The sequence below is a fragment of the Stegastes partitus genome, unplaced genomic scaffold (assembly GCF_000690725.1).
Source record: "Stegastes partitus isolate 25-593 unplaced genomic scaffold, Stegastes_partitus-1.0.2 Scaffold24, whole genome shotgun sequence".
NCBI lineage: Eukaryota > Metazoa > Chordata > Actinopteri > Pomacentridae > Stegastes > Stegastes partitus.
The window spans coordinates 93,541-115,266 of record NW_007577755.1 but is presented as its reverse complement, the minus strand read 5'-3'; the positions used below and the strand labels follow the sequence as shown (position 1 = coordinate 115,266).

Below are 21,726 nucleotides of genomic sequence, written 5' to 3'. Positions count from 1 at the left end.
TGAGATATGAGCAGATTAAAAATGGAGATGGGTTAGTCACAGACTGATTTTAGAGGGTTTTAAAAAACAGGGAGATGGATGAGCCCTTGTGTGTGTGTGTGAGTGTGTGTGTGTGTGTGCGCGCGCTTGATGGTCACATTGTCTGTCATTGTGGAAATCCCAGAGTTACCGAAGAGATTGCAAAATCGATGTGGGCTATTCATACATGGATCTAATCCTCAGATTTACTGCCATTTAATCTGTGGTTATGGCAGGGCTCTGATGGCTCTAATGCTGTCAAACAGATGTCCCTGCTCAGCCACCCAGGTTAGGCTGCACCTGGTGACACCACTGAGCCCTGGCATCGGTGGCCCACTGCACCTTTCATCTTGTCCTCAGGTGGCGACTATTGTCATCAGAAGAATGCACCAGTGTGTCATGTTACATCTAAAAGAAAATCATGCTGAAATATTTAAAGCAAACATCTTTGACCCCAAAATCTTCTTTGCCAAGTTTGATTTTGGACTGAATATAAATATTACATGCTTATCTGGGTGATTGTTGGGTGTGTTTGTGCTACTTTTTGCCTCCAAGTGTCAGTATGCCCTGCTGGCTTCGCTGCTGAACACTGCATAGATTGCCTGGATAGAAACGCTTTGATTTTATTCACTGCACACCAGGTGTTATTTTCAAATTTAAAACCGAGCAGACCATTTCACTTTGTGCAAGCTGGATTCGGTATGCGCATTGCATCAGTTGCAGGGAAGGAATAATAGCAAACAAAATAACTTTGAAGATCTGGTAAATATCAAGAGATGTTGCTGTTGTTGCCAATAAAAAATGTGTGAAGAAACCAGCCGCAGCCTGCTTTAAAGCACAGACGAGACATACTCATCAGTGACTTGTCATCTTAAATATATTATCTATATTAATATAGAACAGGTGGGTTTTTTTCATCACTTATGTGTTGCACCCGTTTTAGCTACCAAAAAGTGACAAACTATTGAGTCATCTAATTCAACTCTGTATCTCAAAAATTACATTAAAAAAATGTATTTTCCCCCACTAAGGTGACGTAGTAGGACACGTTTCGATTTTCAAAGCGTCTGCAATAAGAGGTTGGAGAGGTAGTTCTGGTGGCATGAGTCCAACACAAGAGTCTGACTCAAGATACTGGAGTTTGTGTCCCTTGTGGTTCCCTTAGTTTTAGACTTAGGATTCATTTTCACCTGCTGTTTGATTCGGTTTAGGCACCAAACCCACTTGTTTAGGTATAATCAAATGTTATGGCTTGGTTTAAAATAAGATAAGCTAGATAAGATAAGGTAAAACTTTTTAAAATCCTGACAGAAATACAAAATACAACCTTTTTAAAACACGTTTGAAGCCTCTCCTCCATTTTCTCAGTTGCCAGGGTGATGGCTCCATCTAATATGTGATTGGTTGGCTGAAAAGAAGCAATAATTGGAAAAGCGATACAATAAATGGCTAAAATATGTTCATGAGAAATGTATATGATACATATATGATCACAAACCTCATCAGGAAGAAAACGTGTTTTCCTCAGAACATAATCGAGAATAAGTTCGATAATAGTCTGACTCACTGGATTCAGACTTTTAGTTATCTGTGTGTAGAAGTCCCCATTGCCTCAGAGAACAACAGCAACAGGCAGCATAAAAATGTCAAGATTTGCAAAAGATTTCGATTGTGCTATTTTTTATTTCTTTTTTTTTTAAATTGTGAATTATCCCAAAAATAGCTGTGCATCATTGCTGCATCCTGGGCTTAACACCACTCATTGTGATTGGTTTAAAGAAGTGTTTTTTTTTCATCCAAGCCAGACCGTTTTAGGTCTAGCTATGCAAGACTAGTTGTAAAGAAATATTTTTTTTGCGAGACAGGGCTTCATAGACAGACTTTACTAATGATAATTGACTAGACTGAAAAGTTCTTCTAAAAGAATGGCACAATGTTTTAATTAGTGAGTTGTTGCGAAAAGTATTTGTTAGAAAAAAAGACACGTACCAATCAGATTAATTCCATTGTTATGCTTGATACATGACTGCAGGCACACATGCAGGACAGCAGTTGCACATACACATACAAATCCCCAGTCTTTGCTGTATTAAAATGCTTACATTGACATGTATCAGATTGTGCGCGCGTGTGTGTGTTTTGTATTTCTGCGTGTTAAAGAGAGTAAATGCAGGGAATCTCTCAGTGTGCGGATGCTGAATGTGAAATGTCAATGTTATTGAACAGGTGCTGCGAGGCAGAGCTGTGATGTTTTTATTTCCAAGCTCTTGTAGAGCGAGGCAGAGAAGAGAGGGCTCATGGGATAATGGGGGAGGTTCAGGGGTGGGGGAGTGTGTGTGTGTCTGTGTGTGTGTGTGCGTGTGTGTGTGTGTGTTCTACAGTGTGTATTGCAGGTATAAGTGCCTAGATCTGTGTATATCCAGAGAGGTTTATTGAGAGGAGCGAAATGAATACTGGTTTAGAATAAATGCTCACAATCTCCTCATAGGAAATAAATGTTAACTGCACCTTAAATGGTGTTATTTATTAGTGCACCTTTGTGGTTTCGGTGGCTACAGTCACCACATGTCCAACACAATGCCAAACATGGCAGCCGTCTTCACCCAGACACACACCTCTACTGTCAATCTGTTATCACCTCGTTTGTTCCATTTACACATCATTCATGTTTTTTTCTCTGTCCTCTCTGTGTGTCTGTTCTGTTTTTTTCCCCCCTCCCTTCAGTTTTTCTCTTGCAGACTGTCGTTGTGTCAATACTTGTTGAGAGGCAGTATGGCAGTGAGCTAGGAGGTGAATGCAGTCAAGGTTAGTCAACAATGCTTCGTGACACTGGAGCGCTGACTAACGCAGCGTTTTCTGTGTTTTATTTATTTTTTCCTCTCTGCCCTAACTCCCTCTCCTTCCTCACAAATTATTTTCTGCTCCTGCCCCACCCACTGGACCTTGATCATGTTGTCTCCCTGGCCTTTGTGCTCTCAGCCTGATACTTCTCCATCATCATCCTCACCCCTCGTCGCGCTGTCCTCCTGCTCTCTATCGCAGCCATCTTTCCTGCTACTCTCAGTACCTCTGGAGAGAACAGCTCAAGCCTGTCAGCGCTGATTCATCCCTCGGTCGCGAGCTCAACCTAATCCATTCTTGTGTTTGCGTCTGGATTCATTATTTGCCTTTTTTTTTTTTCTCCCTGCATTACCTGCTGTATATGCAGATCGTTCTCCTTTGTTCGTAGCTGCCTTTTGGCAATGTTACACCTTTCAAGCTGCCAATCTACCATTCTTTTTCATTGCTGTTTCATTTGGGATTCTTTTCATTTTAATTCCAATGTATGCATGTAAAAAAAAAAAAGGGATTACTGTCTCGCCATTTTGGGTCCCCTCTCTAGCTTTTTTTTTTTTTTTTTAAAAGACTCACAAGAATGACAGCAGCACCTATCTGAACGTCCACAACAGTGGTGGAGAACCCAGTCACGATATGGAGGGGGCTGCAGTTCAAAGCCGGCTAGCAGGTTACTTAATGAGTTTGGTAATTGGCTTGCTGTGGCCTCCGCGCATCCCTGCCCTCCTGCTGCTGATGTGTGCAGGAACAGAGAGAGCTACAGCTTGCACTCCCTCTTTCCTTCCCTCGCTCGACCCATCTATCTTTCCCTCCACCCATCCCTCTTCCTCGAGCTGACTTGAGGAGCTAATGCTGCAGCCAGCCTCCTCTGTCTATTCCCCACTGTTCGTATTATAAAGACAGTTTCTGCATGTTAGGTTTCCGCTCTGTTCCGTATCGAATATCAACAGCATCACTCCATCTTTCATTCCCCTCAGTCTCCCCCACTGGGTTGCTTTCTCTTTCAGGCACTCTCACTTCCCACCACACACATTCACACACATATTCTTTTATTTTTTATATGTTATATGCCGTGTGCATTATGCAAAATATGCGCATCCAAACAAGCAATTTGCTGAATTTCCAGTTCACCACTTCTGAGCGGTAATTCTCTGTGTCCACAACAGCATAATGAGAAACATACTTCCATGCCCAGTTGATTCATAAGTCCAAACAATTGCCATGTAAGCATAAATGACACACACAACACACAACATATTATTCTCAGATTTCAGCACATTATTTCCTCAACAGAGACATCAAAAGGGCAGTTTTTCTTCATGTCTCATTGCTGAACAGCATCAGCTGCAAATCTCATTAACTTGCATTTAAATTATAATGACAGTAGTTGGGGAAGGGGAGGGGGGGGGAATCTAAATTGACCTTCACGGTTTAGTTGTGACTCAGAGAAGTATGTTTTTTTTATTCTGGATTGCTTACAGCTTTGTTTGCTCAGAAGAAGATTTAATGCCTTTGGGGATCTGCACTAGCGAGGCTAACCTAATATATATTCTAGCTAATGAGTGAGCTTCCCACCTTCCTACCTATTCCCATTAATTTCCATTTTGTACCTTTAAAAAGCCATAAATAAAGCCCGCATGCATTTGTAAATGTAGCTGTCTCTTGTTGCGAGACTGCTGCCAAGCTTTTTATCTACTCCCACAGTGGAACAGTTGATTCTGAACGCTGTCGGGGTTGGAAGGCCAAAGCACAGCTAAGTGACTCCTCTTGACCTCAGCACTGATCTCCAAACTGTCTGCTCCGACTGCACACAGGCTGATTTTAACCATTTGCTCCCGCAAAAACAGTCTAATCTCATAACACAACCTCAGCACCCTGACTGTGTGCTGTCTCTTTGAATAACACATCTTTTCCTCACCGCGCCCAGCGCTGACACGCTGACCGTACATTTGCCTTTGAGATTACTTCTCTCTGCTGTTGCTCATGCTAAATAAAAGGGAAAAAGAAATACGAGGAGGAACAAATCCAAGATGTGAAAAATTAGCTAGAGCGACTTGAGAATCTTTTCCCTCTGACCTGTAATGGATGTTCTTATTCTAGTTATCGGTATCTATCTGTAAACTAGAAGGCTGAATCATTAGCTTACACACTGAGAGTAGCCAAGTGTGACCAGAGGAGAATAATTGATTTCTGAATAAGCGTCGGTGCTGGAGGGGAGGGGGAGGGAGAAAAAAAAAGATACAGCACCGTGTGCCATTGCACCATATTGAGCACACACATGTCACGGATTATAGTGTGTGGAGTTAATTTTTTTTTTGTTTTACACATTATGAGCCTCGGTTACCCCCCACCCCCACCTCCTCTCCGCTCACAAGGCTGCACCTCTGCTCGTCGTCCACAGGGTGGCAGTGTATGGAGGTGAGACAGCCATGTGCCCTGTGTGAAATGGAGCAGTTACTGGCTATCTGAGCACATTAGCTTGTAGACAATAACCACACAATAATCACACACACACCGCCTCCCCCCGCTTCAACTGCCACTCTGTCTCTTGCTTTCACTACCACCGATCTTGTTTGCTTTCATAGCTGCTGATCACTTTTAATCACAGTTTTGCTCTCTGCTGGATTTGGATTTCCCTGGCTGAACCCGGAGCTAAGCACCAGACACATGTACTGTTTGTTTATCTTGCTGTGTCGTTGTTCACAAAAGGATTTGCCTGAAATGTAAACTTCCTCTTTTGCACCGCAGCCTGCGCCCCTGTCTCTTTCCACGGCCCTCTTGGAAATACAGTCTCATTCCTCAGAGCCTGTTCTCAGTGCAGCCACGGCAGCCTGAACTGCTCTTTTATTCAGATGAATGAGGCCCTGTTTAGCCCGGAGAATCAGACAGACACAGACAGTCCATGTGAGAGCTTGAAGAATGTCTGTGGAAAATCAGGGGCTTAGCGAAATAGCATCGGAGGTATTACACGTGTGCATTTGTTTTGCGACTGTGTTCCCCCTCTGTTTATATGTGTGAGTTCATAGCCGTGCAGACTTGGTTGATTATTTTGCAGCTTTTAAAAGCATTTCACACCCTGGTTTACTTTTGCCTTGGCTTCTTACTTCATTTCAGGAAGCTGTGATCTCATGGAAATTGTGAGGTTCTTGTTTGAATTCAGACGTAGTGTGACCCTCTATTTAAAGCATTTGTTGGGTTTTTTTTTTTTGCTATTAAATACACACACACACACACACACACACACTCACACACATCAGAGTCTGCAAACAAGCACTGGGTTCTTGTGGTGTTTTATAAAGAGAAGATGCTCCGCTTTCTCCCACTAACATTTGATCAGTTTATCTGCCAGGTGGCAGCTACCTCCATCTGGAGTAAGGTTTACTTACATTCATTTTTTAAACATGCAATACTTTTACTAAATGGCTGCTGCAAGCAAGTTTCACTCTCTTGAGTAGCTTGTGTAGCTTGGCAAAGAGATTAGACATATGTAGCCTACAAGTGTCTTGGTTTTCAGAGTGTTGCGAGGCTGCCAAATGTGACTGTGAATAGCTATGTAAACAAGATAGCTATGTGAGGCTAGACCTTGCACTGATTGCCTAAAGTGAAATACCATTCCTTGGCTTCCCTCGCATTTTTACAACTGTGTTAATGATGGCAAATAAAGGCTCGCTAGGTAGCAGCTTAATTACTAGCTGTCTGTTTGGATTGTCTCCAAAGGACATCTTGATTTTCAGTTAGTCTCTTGTCACCTTGATAAGGCTATTTGCTTGCATAGAGAAAACTGTAACCTCCACTGTTAAAATTGCCTTTTTCTCTTTTTCAGTTAATAGAAATTTTATCCCGTCAAGCACAGTTCTTTTTAGCTAAAGCAGCTGTCTTTGAAAACCTCAAATCTTGATATCCACAAGCATGCAGTTAACCATATTTAGTTGAGTAATTTCCTTGAGTTACTTTGTTGGGAGATTGAAGAGGATTGTTTTATTGCTTCCTCTTCTCTCAAACCCCTCCAGGCAAAGTCTGTGTTTTAATTAGTCGTGTAAGACCCTATTTTCCCTTTGGATTCCCCCAACTTGTAAAGTGCTCTCTTAAGAATCCATGAAGGCTAAAAGGGGCAATGAATGATTTGAAGTCAGCTTTTTTTTTTTTTTTTTTTTTTGCCTGCCTGCCTGCCAGCCAGCCAGCAGAGAAAGGGGAGGGACTATCAGCGCTCGCCCTCAGTATGAGGAACAGTAACTTCAAGCAGCAGTCACACAGAGCCTTTGTTCTTTATGGATATAGTGCGTGTGGCAAAGACAGTCACTGCTTTAAAGCTCCATCTGGAAAAGCACTGTTCGAATTTCTAATACAAGAAGAAAGCCTCTTTTAGATAATACCTGCCTAAGAATGGTAAAATAGTCTCAAAGTTCAATCTAGCACACCCGTTTTCCCTCCTTTTTATTATGTTTTGGCAGCAGGGAAGTTAACTTGTTACACTGTAGAGATTTAGTCATGTGTTAAAGTCGAGCTTCTGAAGTACACCCCCACCGCTGCCACAACCTAACCCTCCTCTTGGTTTACAAGTCTGTTTTCTTCTCTCATTCCCTTTTTCCTTCAACTTGTCTGCTCATCCCTGGTGAATGTATTAAATGAAGTTACTAGATATGAGTGCTTAAGAGGCCAAGGCCTCTGAGGCTTGCCAAGTCTCTCACAGGCTTGGCTCAGTCATCCATGTCACTTTTTTCTGTTGTTTCAGCTACTGGCTGACTTATTTGTATTGCTGAGCACTTTTTTTTTTTTCTCTTTCTCTCTCTCTCTCTCATGCTCGCTCTCTGTTTGCTGCCTCTGAGTGGCTTGTTTTTCTCCAGCATGGAGAAATCAGGCTAAAGCAAACAGTTTGTGTCAGCCACAGCTTTTGTTAAGTATTCATTTTTAATGAGCGTAAGTGGCTACAGAATCCTATAAACCATAAATGGAGTAGTCAGACCGAGGAGGGGGGGGTAGGCGAGGGGCATGTCGGCCTTTGATTCAGTGGCGGTCTCGCCGTCTTTTTGTTTGGTAACACTTGTACTAATTATGTTTGATGTAGATGAAGGAAATATATTTCCAAAATGATAGTCTGTGTTTGCTTTATTGTGCTGCTTTCTCTTTTCTCGTCCACCCTTTCTGGTTTTGTTAGCTCATACAAAGAATTGTTCCCTTTTAGCAATCTTTAGGAAGAAGATTGTTGGATAAAGGTGTAATTTTTATTTCTTTTTTTTGTTGTTGTTGTTGTTGTTGTTGTTGTTGCCGGAGCAGTGTGCAGCTCTGTTAGATGTCTATTCCTCTGAATTCAGAAACAGAGACCAAGTAACCAGTTTTTGTTCTGTCTGGATCGAAGGCACTATAGCTGTAGAAAAGGGTGCTCAGGGAAAAGGTATTGTGATGGGCTGTTTGAATGCTGAACAGAATTGAATAGACACAGTCAGCTTCCCAGATACATGCTTAGGCCTGTAGAATGTGGAGTGCTTTGCTTGTAACTGCACCGGTTGTCTCCTTTCATTATCGGTTAATGGTGCCCAACTTGACAGAGCCATGTGATAAACAGAGGAGCTGTGAAATCCTGGAGGTGGAGTTCTCGTCTGCCTGATAATGGGATCTCATCTGCCAGGGAGGGGAGCCTGCCCCGCCAGCCAATCCAGCTTTGCTTTGCACTGCCTTCAGAGTGGATTCACTGCACTCACCCTTCACTGCTGTCTTAGGCCAACTTAAGCCTCGCACTGTACTGAAAATGGTGGCATTTGACTCAGTTCTTCTTGGAACACTATTAGAAAAAAGGAGGAAATTTCAGCTTAAAATATCTGCTTTTATGCTCTGATTGTGCATTAGAACCCGAGAGAGATGTGCATTTCCGCCCTTCTTATCAATCTCGGATCCTTTGAATGTTTGTGTAGCTCAGGAAAAGAGGCAGACGAGATGTGTGTGTGTGTGTGTGTGTGTGTGTAAATATCATAAACATTGACCTTGTGAAATGTATACATACTGTGATAAAGGAGGAGCTGTGACTGCTGTGGTGTTAGGTTACTATGTAGAGTGAGGGTGGGTGGGTGGGAGGGAGTAAGACTTCTCAGGACAGTTGCCTCAGGAGCTGGAAAAAAAAAAAAGGTTTTTACCAGCACTTTGTAGCACAGCAGAGCCCCCCCTCCACCACCACTCCTCCACCCCCCCTCCCACCGCCATTGAAACGAAGACGACCAACGTGGTTTGTAGCACAATGAAGGGCCCCCTGCACACCACCCTCAACTCAATTTCTATTGATCCTCGCTGCCCGTCTCTCCTTTGCTCGGCCGTGTTTGGCTTTAGTGCAAAAAGAGCCCGATGCACAGACTATTTGCTTTAGTTAATTGGATTTTGACAGTGATCCAATATCATGTTTAAGACAATGAAAATGTGTCAAGCTACTTGCCCAGCGAAATGGAAATGATCCTATTAATTTATAACTTAATGCAGTCCGTCTTTGCTTTCCCGCTCCTCTTACATGTGTGTATTTTATTTTATTTTTTCCATTTGTAGCATTTTAAGATAAAGAGTCAACATTTCTAACATGAAATACAACAAAACTGTCTCATATTTGATGTGATGTGAAGGCTCACCATTTAAAAATCAGCCTCCCCAAATATGGCTAATGGACTAGTCCCATTATCATCCCTGCTTGTTTCTGCCTTTTTAATGGGTGGGGTGACTAATTAATTCATTATCCAAAAATGCAAATGAGCTCCACAAGCCTGAGCAGCATTCAATCCGCCTCCCTCTTGTGCAATTTTTCTAGGAGATGCATGCACATGTATATACTAATGTTTCCAAATATAAATCAGCGACCTGTGCGTAAAAACGCCGTTTTATGTAGTTACTTCTATATTTTATGCTGGGAATTGAATCGTTGCTGTGCTGTGTGGCACTGCGCACAGAGGAGAAGGAGGGGAAAAAAAGACATTATTTACTAGTAGTAGTAGTAGTAGCGTTCATTGTGTTGCTTTCTGTCACATTCCCATGCGCGTAATCATGGATCGGCCACTTTGGCCACCGTGCGTCCTGAAACGCAGCGTTTCCATCAATCAGCAACCTCTCCCCCCCTCACACACACACATACATACACACACACCCCTCCTCTCTCTCTTGCTCTCTCTCCATTGGCGTCCCCCAACCCACCCTTTTGTCCCTGACGATTATTTTTTTTGAATCCAGTCCATGTTTTTGTCTCGCTCTGGATTTTTTTTTTCTCGCTTTTTTTTTTTTTTTTTTTTTGAGTGTGGTCGGCGTAATTCTCCTTCACTAGTGTCTGGATAAAGAAAGACTAGGTCAGCCATGTGGATGCGTCTGTTGAACAGCTGAAGAGGAGGAGGAGGCGGAGGAGGAGGAGGTGGGGGTTTACAGAGACGGAGGGAGCGATAGGGAGAGCGTGGAGTGTGTGTGTGCATTGGAAAGAGAGAGAAGAAGAAGAAGAAGAGAGAGAGAGAGGGGGGAGAGAGAGAGAGAGTGTGTGTGGTGTATATGCGAGTGTGTGTGCGTGCGTGTGTGTGTGTGGAAAAAGGAAGCGGAGCCTGTTAACGGCGAACTCACTGGTTTCCTACCCCTCGAAACAAGCGCCGTGTTACTTTTCATGTGGACACTATCATCGACAGCAACACGGCCGAGAAGACGGAGAATAGGAGCCGTTTTCGAGGGGTGGGGGGACGAGTTAAGGTTGTAGCGCCTCTGATCGCTTATTTCGGACAGTCTATCAGTAAAGTGAAACCGTCTTTTGTTGAAGCAAGTGCTCGCCTTGAGAGCCCCTCCGTGCGGGCAAGCTTTTTTTTTTTTTTTTTCTTTTCTTTTTTCGTAATAAGCGTCGTTTGGTCCCGGTTCTTGGATTTGCTCCAGCTGGCTTTTTTTTTTTTTTTTAAAGTTCGGTGGGTCATCTCGGGCAAAGGATCGCGTTTTTTTTTTCAACTTGTTTGCAGCAGTCTGTGGGACTCCCAAGAATCACCAGACTGGCGGGTGAGTAGTTGAATCCACAAAAAAAAAGAAGAAGATTGCAGGATAGTTGTGGTTGGAGGAGATGGAGGGCAAACGTGTGGGTGATAAAGAAAACGGGGCTGTAGTGGTGACTAAAGCCGGGTGCCACTCACATAGTTTGGAGCCTGAAGTGTTCTAATTTTGTTTATACCCGGAGGAGGAAGCGTGTGTGACCTGGAGTCAAATGTTTCTGAGTGCTCTGGGGAGCTGAAAGTTGGCTGCATTGTTGCAAAAAAAAAACAAAAAAACTTGGCTCTCCCTGGACTGTAGCAAAGACCCCCTTCAAGCAAACCTGCCCGTAACTGGGCTAATGGTTTTAAAGTGACAATAATTGAAGTAAACAAAAGGAGAGCTTCTTCCTGCCCAGGAAACATGTTTTTTTTTCTTTTTTAAAATCCCTTGTGTGTTTGAGCAATCAATCAACTTTAGGGGAAAAAGAGAAAGAGAGAGAAAAAAAAAGTTTAAATAGATGATGATGACTCTGGCACATAAATTTGACTGGTGGGATTTCCCCCTCACATAAAGGATTGTTTGTTGGATTTGCAGCTGTGGCTCGTGTCATAAATTGATTATTGGGTTGCAATAATGGAAAGTGTTTTTTTTTCTCCTTTTTTTTGCAACATGGGGAAGTTAGTTGCATGTAAATGTGTGTACCAAACTGTTGAAGGACCACCAAATTAACTTGACTTCTCCCCCCTCCTTGCCTCCTTCAGCACCCCAGAGGCTATGAACTCTGGCCTAAGCACATGCAGCTCTCACTGTGGGGTGGTGGTGGTGGTGGTGAGGAGGGGGGGGATCTGTGCCTGTTGTTGAAAAGAGCAAAAGAGGGAGGGAGGAGGGTGAGGAGGGTGAGGAGGGGGGGATTGGCCTGGCTGGTGGGATGTGTGTGTGTTTAGGAGGCGGCAGCTTAGGATTTGAAAGCAGACTACAGTTATTTGTCTGAAAGGCAGCTTATCTAGTGTTTTCGAGTTATAGTAGAGGAGGGAGGGGAGGGTGTGTTTACTTAAACCACTCCAAATTGGTCATAGTAAGTCATGATGTGACTCCACTTGTGTGTGAGATCACATAAGCACAAAGAAAGATTCAGCTCTGGGGGGGAGAAAAAAAAAAGAAAAAGAAGATTCAAATCGAGGAGGGAGGGGGAAGTAGTGATTGCCTTCAATCTCTGCCATATAAAAACAAACCCCTTCCTGAAATCCTGCCCCTGCTGCTGGATTTTTCAATTACGTGGACTTAGATGTTGCATCGCTAATTGTGAGGAGCTAATCTCCACCGTGCCCAGCTTCCTGTTATTTTTTTTTGTGTGTGTGTGTGTGTGTGTGTCCTCCTGCTAGCTGAGAAGTGACCTCTAGCTTAATGATTCTGATGTGATTAATCCACTTGAGTGGGATGACACCGCGTCCGCCAATGTATGGCACAAACCCCGCAGACAATGGAAGCTTGTTGGAATATCATTGTTCGAACACTTGAGGATCAGTTGGCTTTAAAAGAAAAGTCACGTGAGCGTGAATCTGTGACATTGTACAAGTCATGAGGCGCAATTAGCGTTAAAAATGTCACAGCGTTTGTTTTTTTTCAGCGTCCCTGTAACTCCCATTCTGAACTGGCAGTTGGTGCTGTCTAATCTTTGATTTTATTGCTGAGTTTAACAGTTTGAGTGATCTTGGATTTAGGTGTATTTAGCAAATGGGGAGTGTAAAGATTTTACAAATGACCTCTGGCCCTTTATTGATGGTTTTCAGTTTTCGCTCCAACAAAATGGGCAAAAATCAGCAGCTGATACTGGATAAGTTAGAGCAATCAAATCATATGTGCGACAGTGAGGCTTTTCTGTGGAGCTGACTTTTGTTTTCATCTGTGTTGTTATCATTTCAGGAATCATTCTAGTTAGGCATCTTCATGTGTATCACATTCTCAGCTTACACCATCACGTGGGAAAACTTGCATAGCTTGTCTTTCTGAACACATTTTTGAAATGGCATCCTCCTCACTTCCCCAGAGGGTTAGGATATCCATTTAGTTTCACTACTTGTGGACTCAATGAAAGAGGAAGTGGTCAGCTCTCTCTTAATGGAGCTGTATACGCGGGAGCCCCGGTTGGTTCTGCAGTGTGGGATTTGTATGGGAAGAGAGCGCCGAGCATTTTCACAGTGAGGCTGCCATCAGATGAGAATATAGCAGCCTAAATCTTAATTATGTACACACTGCCATACTGCTGTCGGTATCATTTCAATCATATCTATTTGCACTGCTTCATACCAGTGTTTGTGGGAAATGAAATCTGATGTGCAATTTGATCTGGGGCTGAGTCCGCAGTCTGTGTTGTTGATTCATGTAAACCAGGGGAAGCATAGTAGCGGCGTGAGTCACCCCCCCTCCACCACCACCACCACCACCTCCTCCCTCCTTCACAAACACAAGTCTCACCGCTGACAAGGTACAGAGAGCTAGTAAACATTCAGCTCACATACAGGCAAGTGTGTATGAGTGTCACCTCTGAGGAATCTGTGGGGCGATATCCGGATCAAAGAGGCTGTTTCTGACCATACAGAGAGAGAGATGCTTCATAGAGTGAGGCTGTAACGGCTGTCTAGCTGCTCAGAGGCGGCTGAATGTTTGACAGGGCATTGGAAAAACGTTATTTAATCTGCTCGCATGATGGCCCTCACTGGGATTGCACCACGCTGGGTCTCTGCCCCCTTTTTTCCTCCCTGTGTCAGGATGATGGCAGTTGCTGGCTGGTAGAAAAACACTGAGGTTGTCTGTGTGTTGTTTCTTTTTTTTTTTTTTTTTCCTGTTTTTTTAAACAATATGATGTAATGCATAAAGAATCGGAGAAAGGCGAGTTGTAATTGATGCAGTGTTGGCGGGCCTCTCATTTTCTCTCTAATGAGAAAGTCTGCTGGGGTCTTGATATCTTTTCCATTTGGGTAATAGTCTGAATGACTCAACTGTATTCCATTGTAATTACAAAGAAATGATCCAGTTGTTATTATAATACGCTACATGAATGAAAACACATGTGGTGCTTCGAGTCATTAAAAAGCAAACTGCTGTAAGATGCTGATCAGATAAGTAAATTACATCTCTTGACTTTTTGCCCATCTGAATTTGGATAAGTTGCATATATGTCAGGCTCATAAAAGATATTGCTCGCAGTTACCCGCCCGCTTTTAACCCTAACAGCACAGAAATGCGAGGGCCGCCTTGTCACAAAGCCCAGTGGAAAATCAATGAGAAGTCATGGCTTCCATACCATTGTTGGGACTATTCCATCCCCCCCCCCTCACACACAGAAGCAGACTCGTGGTTTTTGAGGGGCGATGATAAATCTCTTCTGGTCTTGTTGAGTCTTTAGACGGGTTTCATTTCTAAATGGAACAGGCTCGCTCTGCACTTCATGACCTATTGTCCTTGCAGATAGTGGTGGACCAGTGACTCATTTAGAATACATTAGCCACAGATTGACACAGTACACAGTGGTAGCACTGCTAAGGAGGCAGTACCCTCTGGTGGGTGACTACTGGAATGGAGAGCGATGAAGGGCCGAGGAGGTGCTTTGATTGTTCGTAGAAAATTCCATCTAATTTGTTGTGTGCACAGAGGAAGGGCCGATATCTTTAATTAACATAAACCTCAGGAGCCGGCCATGAGTGAGAAATTGGGATAATTGAAAATGGGCCCTATCTCCTTTCCACCCCCCCCCTCTATGTCTGTACATCCTTAAAGCAGCTGAGCCCATCAGAGGGCACTTTTCACACATGTTAAGTGGGGGGACATCTGGCCTCGTTAATTCAGTGCATGGTCATAAAGTGGAATGGCGGTCCCCACAGGGCCGCCCGCTCCGAACACCGTCAGATGGAGCGTGTGTGTCCTCTCTACCTCCTCGTCCTCCCTGTTGACTCTCCCTCTGACACCAGCTCTGACACTTCAGCGAGAACATTCTTGCAGTCTTGATGTCTGAGGGAGATAAAGTGGCAGTACATAAATCACCACGTGCCAGAAAATTAAATCACTATACAGCTGTCGTGGGGTTTTATTTACCGGTCCTAATTTTTCTGCACCTACAAACGCAACGCCGTGTGGGATTTTATTGATCAACAGCACACAGATGGCTATTTGTGTTCAGATCAAGGGGTTCGATATCAATTGCACATATCCATTAAGCGTGTCAGAGTCCGCATCCAGGTATCCACCTTAAGTCGCCGCATCCACAGGAACAGTAGCAAATAATCAAATGATAGCAGTGGGGGGAAGCATTCATGCTGTGCATTCATATCCTATTTTAGCAAGTAAACATTTAATGTGTTTAAATGTATCACAGCTTTATTTATGCATAGAATCTGCTGTTAAGTCTGAATTATACATTAGCTGATGAATAATGCATCAGTGCCATTCCTTAATGATTACTTACCAGACAGCGAATGGTAATATTTGCTGATAAATTTACCCATTGATCTTGCTTGTGTTTAACCAGGCTCGGAGAGATGATGTTTACTCCATTTTGTGTTAAGTTTTTCTTTTTTAAAAGGATGTAATGAAAAGAAGGATAATTGTCTGTTTTTTTTTTTTTTTAAAACAAGATGTCTTTTAAAAATGACAAGTGAGCCCAAAGGAATTAGCACAAAATGGATACAGTCTGAATTCTCTTAACACATGCTGTTCAGTGCTTGTAGATTCCAGTTTCTTGTTCTCACTCGTCGGAGCTATGCTGGTGTGTTCATATACTGCTCTCTTCATGGTTGCTCCTAGGATGAGTTGTTTATCCTTTAACCGCAACAGATCAATGTCCAATTACTTTTTTTTTTTGTCTTTGTTGGCTTGTAGCAATTACAGAACAGAGTATGCTTGTTCAAAGTATGAGTCTAGACAATGTCTTCTGACTTGCTATTTCAGCATATGCTTGGAAAACGTTCTTTTCGACGCTGTTTCTTTATTGGCACCCAGCCAGATTATTGGCATATTATCCTTATAATGCAGTCAGTCTAGCATTGCCGAAGCCTTGCAGCACAGGCTGTTACTGTGCAGATATATTGCTTGTCCACACAATGAGAAAATATTGACTTGTTGTCACTCACTCATTTGATTAGTTGTGCGGGTGATACTGCTTTTCATTTGTCACCCTGGCAACGTAAATGGGAAAACACAGCAACAGCCTCTTTCTATCCTGTAATGAAGCACTGGAGCATTGCAGACTATCACATCTGGAAAAACTCTCTCTCTAAGCAGGAATGAATGTCTTTATCACTCATAGTGGATCATTGGCACTTGTCAGCTCAGCTCGTATCCACAAAAAGCCCAACATTTGACAGCTTTTCTCACTGCAGAATGTGCAGCTGTGTGGGAGTGATGTACTCCAACAATTCCACTTTGATTTTGCAGCTCAGTTGAGTGAGATTTATCCGTATATTTACAGTGTTGGCGAGTTACTTCATTTTCTTTTGTCTGCTACAAGAGCAGCTTAAAGCAGTCGGCTGTTGTGTGTAAGCCAGGTCATAAGAAGAGCATCTTACATTTAATCCAACAGGATTCATCAGTGGCCTTGTTCTTCTAAAAATAATGAGGTAGACAGTAAGGGCTGCCCCAGGCTGCATGTAGGGAGATGATCTCTCTGAACCGGCAAATCATTCCTGTTTTTTATGCTAAAAAGACAGGCTAATGACTATTCTTGATGTGTGTCAGTGCTTTAAGTTAACTAGCATTAATTCACAGAAAGATCTAATGGGCTTGATTGTCAAGCTGAGTCGAGGCAGTCAGTGAGAGGCTTGTGCTTGGGCGGGGGGAGTGTAATTGTTTTTGCTGGCGGTGATTCTCTCTGGAAGGGATGACTGCACAATCCAGATATGTAAACAAGAAGAAACTGAAAAGCAATATGCTGATACCTTGTCTGTTTTCTCTTGATCAGCCTAGCTTTTGAAATGAAATTTCTAAGCTCTGCCCAAACACTCTTTGGATTCAGCTGTGCAGTAATGGTTGTTTCGCAAACCTGTGTCTGCTCAACTGAGCATTTCAAACATGCAAATCATATGTGCAAAATGGAGATCTTGAGGAAATCATTAACTGTGGGCGCACAATGAAACAAAGAGAGGGTGAGTTAAAGACAACAGATGCTCAAAGGGTTTGATTCTGCTTACTGGAGCATGTCACTTTGAGAGCAGCAGAAAATCTCATTGGGCTCGTGGTAGACAATGATACCAGTGCCCTGTCAGTCATCTGCTCTCCAGAGGCATTCGCAATATTAATTTAATGCTTATGCTTTTATCCAAACTCGCATGTCTTTGTATGCTCAAGCCTGGTGTCAAATACAGGTTGCTTGTTTGCCTGCACAAGACAGCTTGTAATGTTTATCAGGCTGTAGGAGAGTAGACTTCCACCTCTTATGTTTCATAAATAACAAAGCGGCTCAGCCCTGCGCCAGTGAACGAGGAAGGTTGCCACGATAAAATCTGATAAAGATCAACTTAAGACCTAGCAGGAAGCAGTCCAGTTTGCAAACATACAGTTTTTGGGGTTAGCGTTTGAGTCAGCGTTGGGGCAAGACTGGACATCTGTCTCCCAGTGATCTATAACGCCCACAATCCCTCCCACAGACTGTCGGCTTTGGCACTCAAGCAGTACACCGGTTGCTGTAGTACACCCAGCCACCCACAACAGTGGCTTATCTCGCAAGCATAACAAACAGCAGGCTAACAAAGAGGATAGAAAGCAATAGGACACACAGCAACAGAGGACCTTAAGAGCCCCATGCCATCATAACTCCACTTCAAAATGGAGGCCTTTGTTCTGAGATTGTTGGAGAGGACATCATAGCAAGGTAGCAGCACATCGTTTCATCCTCAAACACACTCACTCCCACTCACTCAGTCTGCTGTCGGTGAAGGAGATTGTCTGCCTGATAGGGCTTCAGAGAAAGGTATTCCTCTGGGACTGTTGTTGAGGGATTTCTACAGTTCTGCCATGCGCTGATTAAAGGAACACTTGTAGATAATCCTTTTAAAAATAGGTCTTTGTTGTGGCAGCGGTGGAGCGAGCCGGGGTGTGAGGGGCAGCGAAAGCCCCAGATTTGGATTTTTAAATGGTTATCACCTTGGTATCCGCCACTCTGCTAAGATAAATATTTAATGACAGGGTGGCTGAAATAGAGCTGTTACAGACTGCTGGTGAGAAATTGAGCTTCTATTTAGAGCCCATACTGTTCCATAAAGTCACGGCATTGGTAGACAGCCCAAGGTTATTAGTGTGGTATGAGAGTAGTGTGTGTTTGTGGTGTGTCTGTGGGCTGCTGAAGAGTTCTCACTCTTTTTCTTGCTGCAGTGATATGAAGGAGAGAAATGCACTCAGTCTGTTATTGAGCATTCACTCGTGAATCCTTGATGGATTACGGGTGTGTGTATGTGTGTGAGAAACAGCGCTGTTGTGGCAGCAGCACTATAGTTAATGCACAACAGCAGTACTATTCGGGGGCACTTCACTTGAACTATTTTCCAAAAGCGAAACAGCTGTATGTTTTGCCCTTTACTACTGTAGTTTTGCTCTGTTTCATTTCGCATGATCTCTGCCCTCTGGGTGCTTGTTCCATGTCATTCATGTCATGCAAAATTGATTGCAAAGCTTTGCATCAGTGCTGGCTGCGATGAAGTTATCACTGTGTAAAGACAGATTTTCCTGCAATGATTCTCCTAACCTTTACACTTTAAATCTCCCACAAATCAAAACTCCAAAATGATATTGGTTTTGGATTTTTGGACTGGGATTATGAAGTGAAGCCTGTATTAGGACTTGAATGTTACTGCACAGCTCATTTAAACAGTGATCTAAGCTCTGCTTGATTCATCCTGTTTACTCATTACATGATAGCTGTGGTGAAAGCAATTACTTTCAGCTTTCAAGTACCTTGCTTTTGGTCACACTGCAGCTCTTATTCATTTCAGAGAGGCGCTCCCAAGACCCTGGGGCTTCCAATCAGTCCAGTGAGTGGCGTGCTCTAACGTCTTGCCTCTCTGTGTAGGAAATAGGTGGGTAAACACAGCAGAGTCCTTGAAGCACTTCCCATCGCTGCTATTGGATTACCAGCTGCCTTTCCAGGCCTCATCTGCACAGATGAGCGCCAAGATCAATGGAGCTCTTAGTGCAAAGCTAATTCGATCAGGACTGGCTTTGCTACTGCTGATCAGAGATTATTTTTTTTTTGACGTTAAACAAAAACCTAATCAAGTCAAACCCATGTCCAATAGCCCCGTATTTTCAGCTGCTCCAACTCCCATAGACATCAATTAGGAGGCATTTCATATTCATTATTGAATTGTTGGGTTGGCCCGCTGAGAAGATGTGTGGAGATTGAGGTAGTGAACTGCTGCGTAAAGTGATCCGGCCAGTTTTGCTGAGTGTAGCAGGAATGCCGCCTTTTCTCCAGCAGAGCAACTGACATCATAAATAAGCTAAGAGCATGTTTTTAGAGGGATGAGGTGTCTCCCGCTTTGACGGTGAGCAGAGAGAAAGGGGTTGAAGGGCATATTGACCCTCTTGTTCTGGAAAGCGAAAAGCAGACTCTTCATTGCCCCTTGTTCCCCATTAATTATTGTTTGATGCTAATAAAGCAGGGGGGGTGGGGCATGTTATGAAACATAATTATTCATTGCAGCATTTCCCCTCGACGTCGAGCCTTGTGCTCAGTGAGGAAGCTGCCAGGCCTGTCAATTGAGTACAGCCGGCAAAGATGTCCCTTCAGCCTTTTAAGGAGGGGACAGCAGGGAGCAGGGTGAAGGACGCCATTTGCCCAAGTGATATATAAGGAGAGACAGCAATATATGTAAGGAGCTGCTGAAAGAAAGATAGAAGGTCAAGGCACATTACACTCCAGCCATTTATTGGTTGAGCACATAGTCTGACCTAGACTGCAAATACAGTTGCTCAGCAGCAGCAGCAGCAATTTTTGTTTATATATCTACGCGGTGTGTGTCAGTGGCCTACACATTTGAGATTGACATGTGTGTATACACGTAGATGAATGCACTACTGTAGTCAATGTGCTCTCAGTGGCTTTTTATAAGCTCGCAGATGCAGTGGGAAGCTATTTTAACAAGAGTGCAGCTCCACAAACCTGCCCTCCTAGATTTTCACCAAGCAACTGCAACGGCAGATGTATTTGAAGCTCATTTCCTATGCATGAACACAGCATATGGTGTGCTTAAACACAATGCAAGCATGGGATTAGTTAACAATTGTGTCTCATAACATTGTGGTAATTTAGTGCCGTATAAACAGTTACTCTGGCGCTACGTTTTCTTCTACTATGTTATTTTGTGGAGTAACACAAACCGTTTAGGTGACATTCTCAAATTTTAAATGTGATATTGGCACAGGCAGGGCAAAGTAGTATTTTCGTTGTTATTAATGGCCCGGCGACGAGAGGAGAAGTCGGTGAGGCTGCCATGGTCAAAGCCTAACATTAACATTCCAAGAATATCTGAGGCTTATTCACAGCAACTCGTACACGCAGCCAGCTCTGTTCACCTCTGGTTTAAAAAAGGAAGAAAAAAAAAAAAAGACAACAGGACTGTGTTGTGTTGTGCTGAGCAGTACTTTTAATGTGCTATTGTTGTTGCACTTTAAAGGATGCGATGTGTAATCCAATATATTGCAGTTGTGCCGTGTTGGGAAAGATGAAAAATATGCAGCTTGTGTTTGCTGCAGGCATAGCACACTATCAGTTGGGGATCAAGTCTCCATTTCACACATGAACAGGCAGAGTTAATCTGTGGATCACTACTGTACACTGCGTAATACCTTGCCTCTATTCTCAAATTTTTTCCAAAAGCCCATTGTTCTCAGCCTCTGCTGTTAATATGTTTGGAAAATAGTTGCCTTTTCTAGCTATATTTAGATAAGGACCTAAGCATTTGCTAGTGGTCAAAGGAGTAAACTGTGCAGGTCTGACTCCTGTAGACTGTTTAAAATTAATTGTGTGTGTGTGTCTGTAGGCTACCTGTGTGTTCGGCCTGTGCGTTTGTGGTAACGTGCACTAAAATGCCACTGCTGTAAGAGGCCCAGTCCCAGCCACTGCATGTTTTATGAGCTGTCCTCAGAGGATATGGGAGCTCGGAGCTCAGATCCTGCTTGTTCCAGCAGCGTTTTCATCACTCCTTGCCACTTCCCCCTTGTTTCTTTTTTTTTTCTCTCCTTTTTTTTTTCTGATGAGGGAGAGGAAAACACATCCAGAATCGGGCAATATTTACAACACAGCCCTGTCTGTGGGTATAGTTTAAGAAGCATGACTAGCTGCATGGACGCCTCACAGATTCATCATTCATATTATTCATCTCATGTGCGCTGCAGAGGGTGCTTTCCCCTCTGCCTAGGATCACTGGCCTGCACAACTGAGATGGTGGATGACAAGGTTGAACGCTAGACTGGATATTGCACTCCCCCCCTGCTCACCTCCCCCCGCCGACTGCTTTCTAAACCAGTCCTTTTCCTTAAACAAACACATCTCCAACTGGAGAACGTTTACTGACAGCATCTATTTGCAGTGCTTACACGCGGACTTATGAGTTATGGCTGTGGTTGCGAGAAAGCTGAAATTAGCATGTGGGGTAACAAACAAAAGGGTACGCTATGTTTAAAAGAGGAATCCTTTTGTTTTATTTATTTTGTAGTGGCAATCAGTCAAGACGGTTGGCGCGGTGGCGGTTGGTGGTTAGAGGAGAGGTGTTTGCATATAAAATAATAGCCCTTCCTAATTAGAGGTAATACCATCCTGTGGTATTCTAGAGGTGGAGGTGTTTTTTTGGCTCGGATCATTACGAGACATTGAAAGGAGGGATTGTCCTCCACCCCCCCCACCCCTCCTCAACCACCACCACC

The 21,726-nt window shown here is 43.4% G+C and overlaps 1 protein-coding gene across 4 annotated transcripts in view; it reads left to right on the top strand.

Annotated features, from left to right (window-relative positions):
* The window catches only part of rerea (arginine-glutamic acid dipeptide (RE) repeats a), a 126,428-nt gene that overhangs the window by 24,913 nt on the left and 79,789 nt on the right, over nucleotides 1–21,726 (top strand). For 2 of the 4 annotated variants that reach the window (XM_008295755.1, XM_008295732.1), the window contains exon 1: nucleotides 10,324–10,845. The gene's annotated coding sequence lies outside the window, so the exon portion shown is untranslated. Of the gene's footprint in view, nucleotides 1–2,742; nucleotides 2,824–7,876; nucleotides 7,888–10,323; nucleotides 10,846–21,726 lie in introns of those variants that run through there. The other 2 variants (XM_008295747.1, XM_008295740.1) reach the window with 2 other exon arrangements.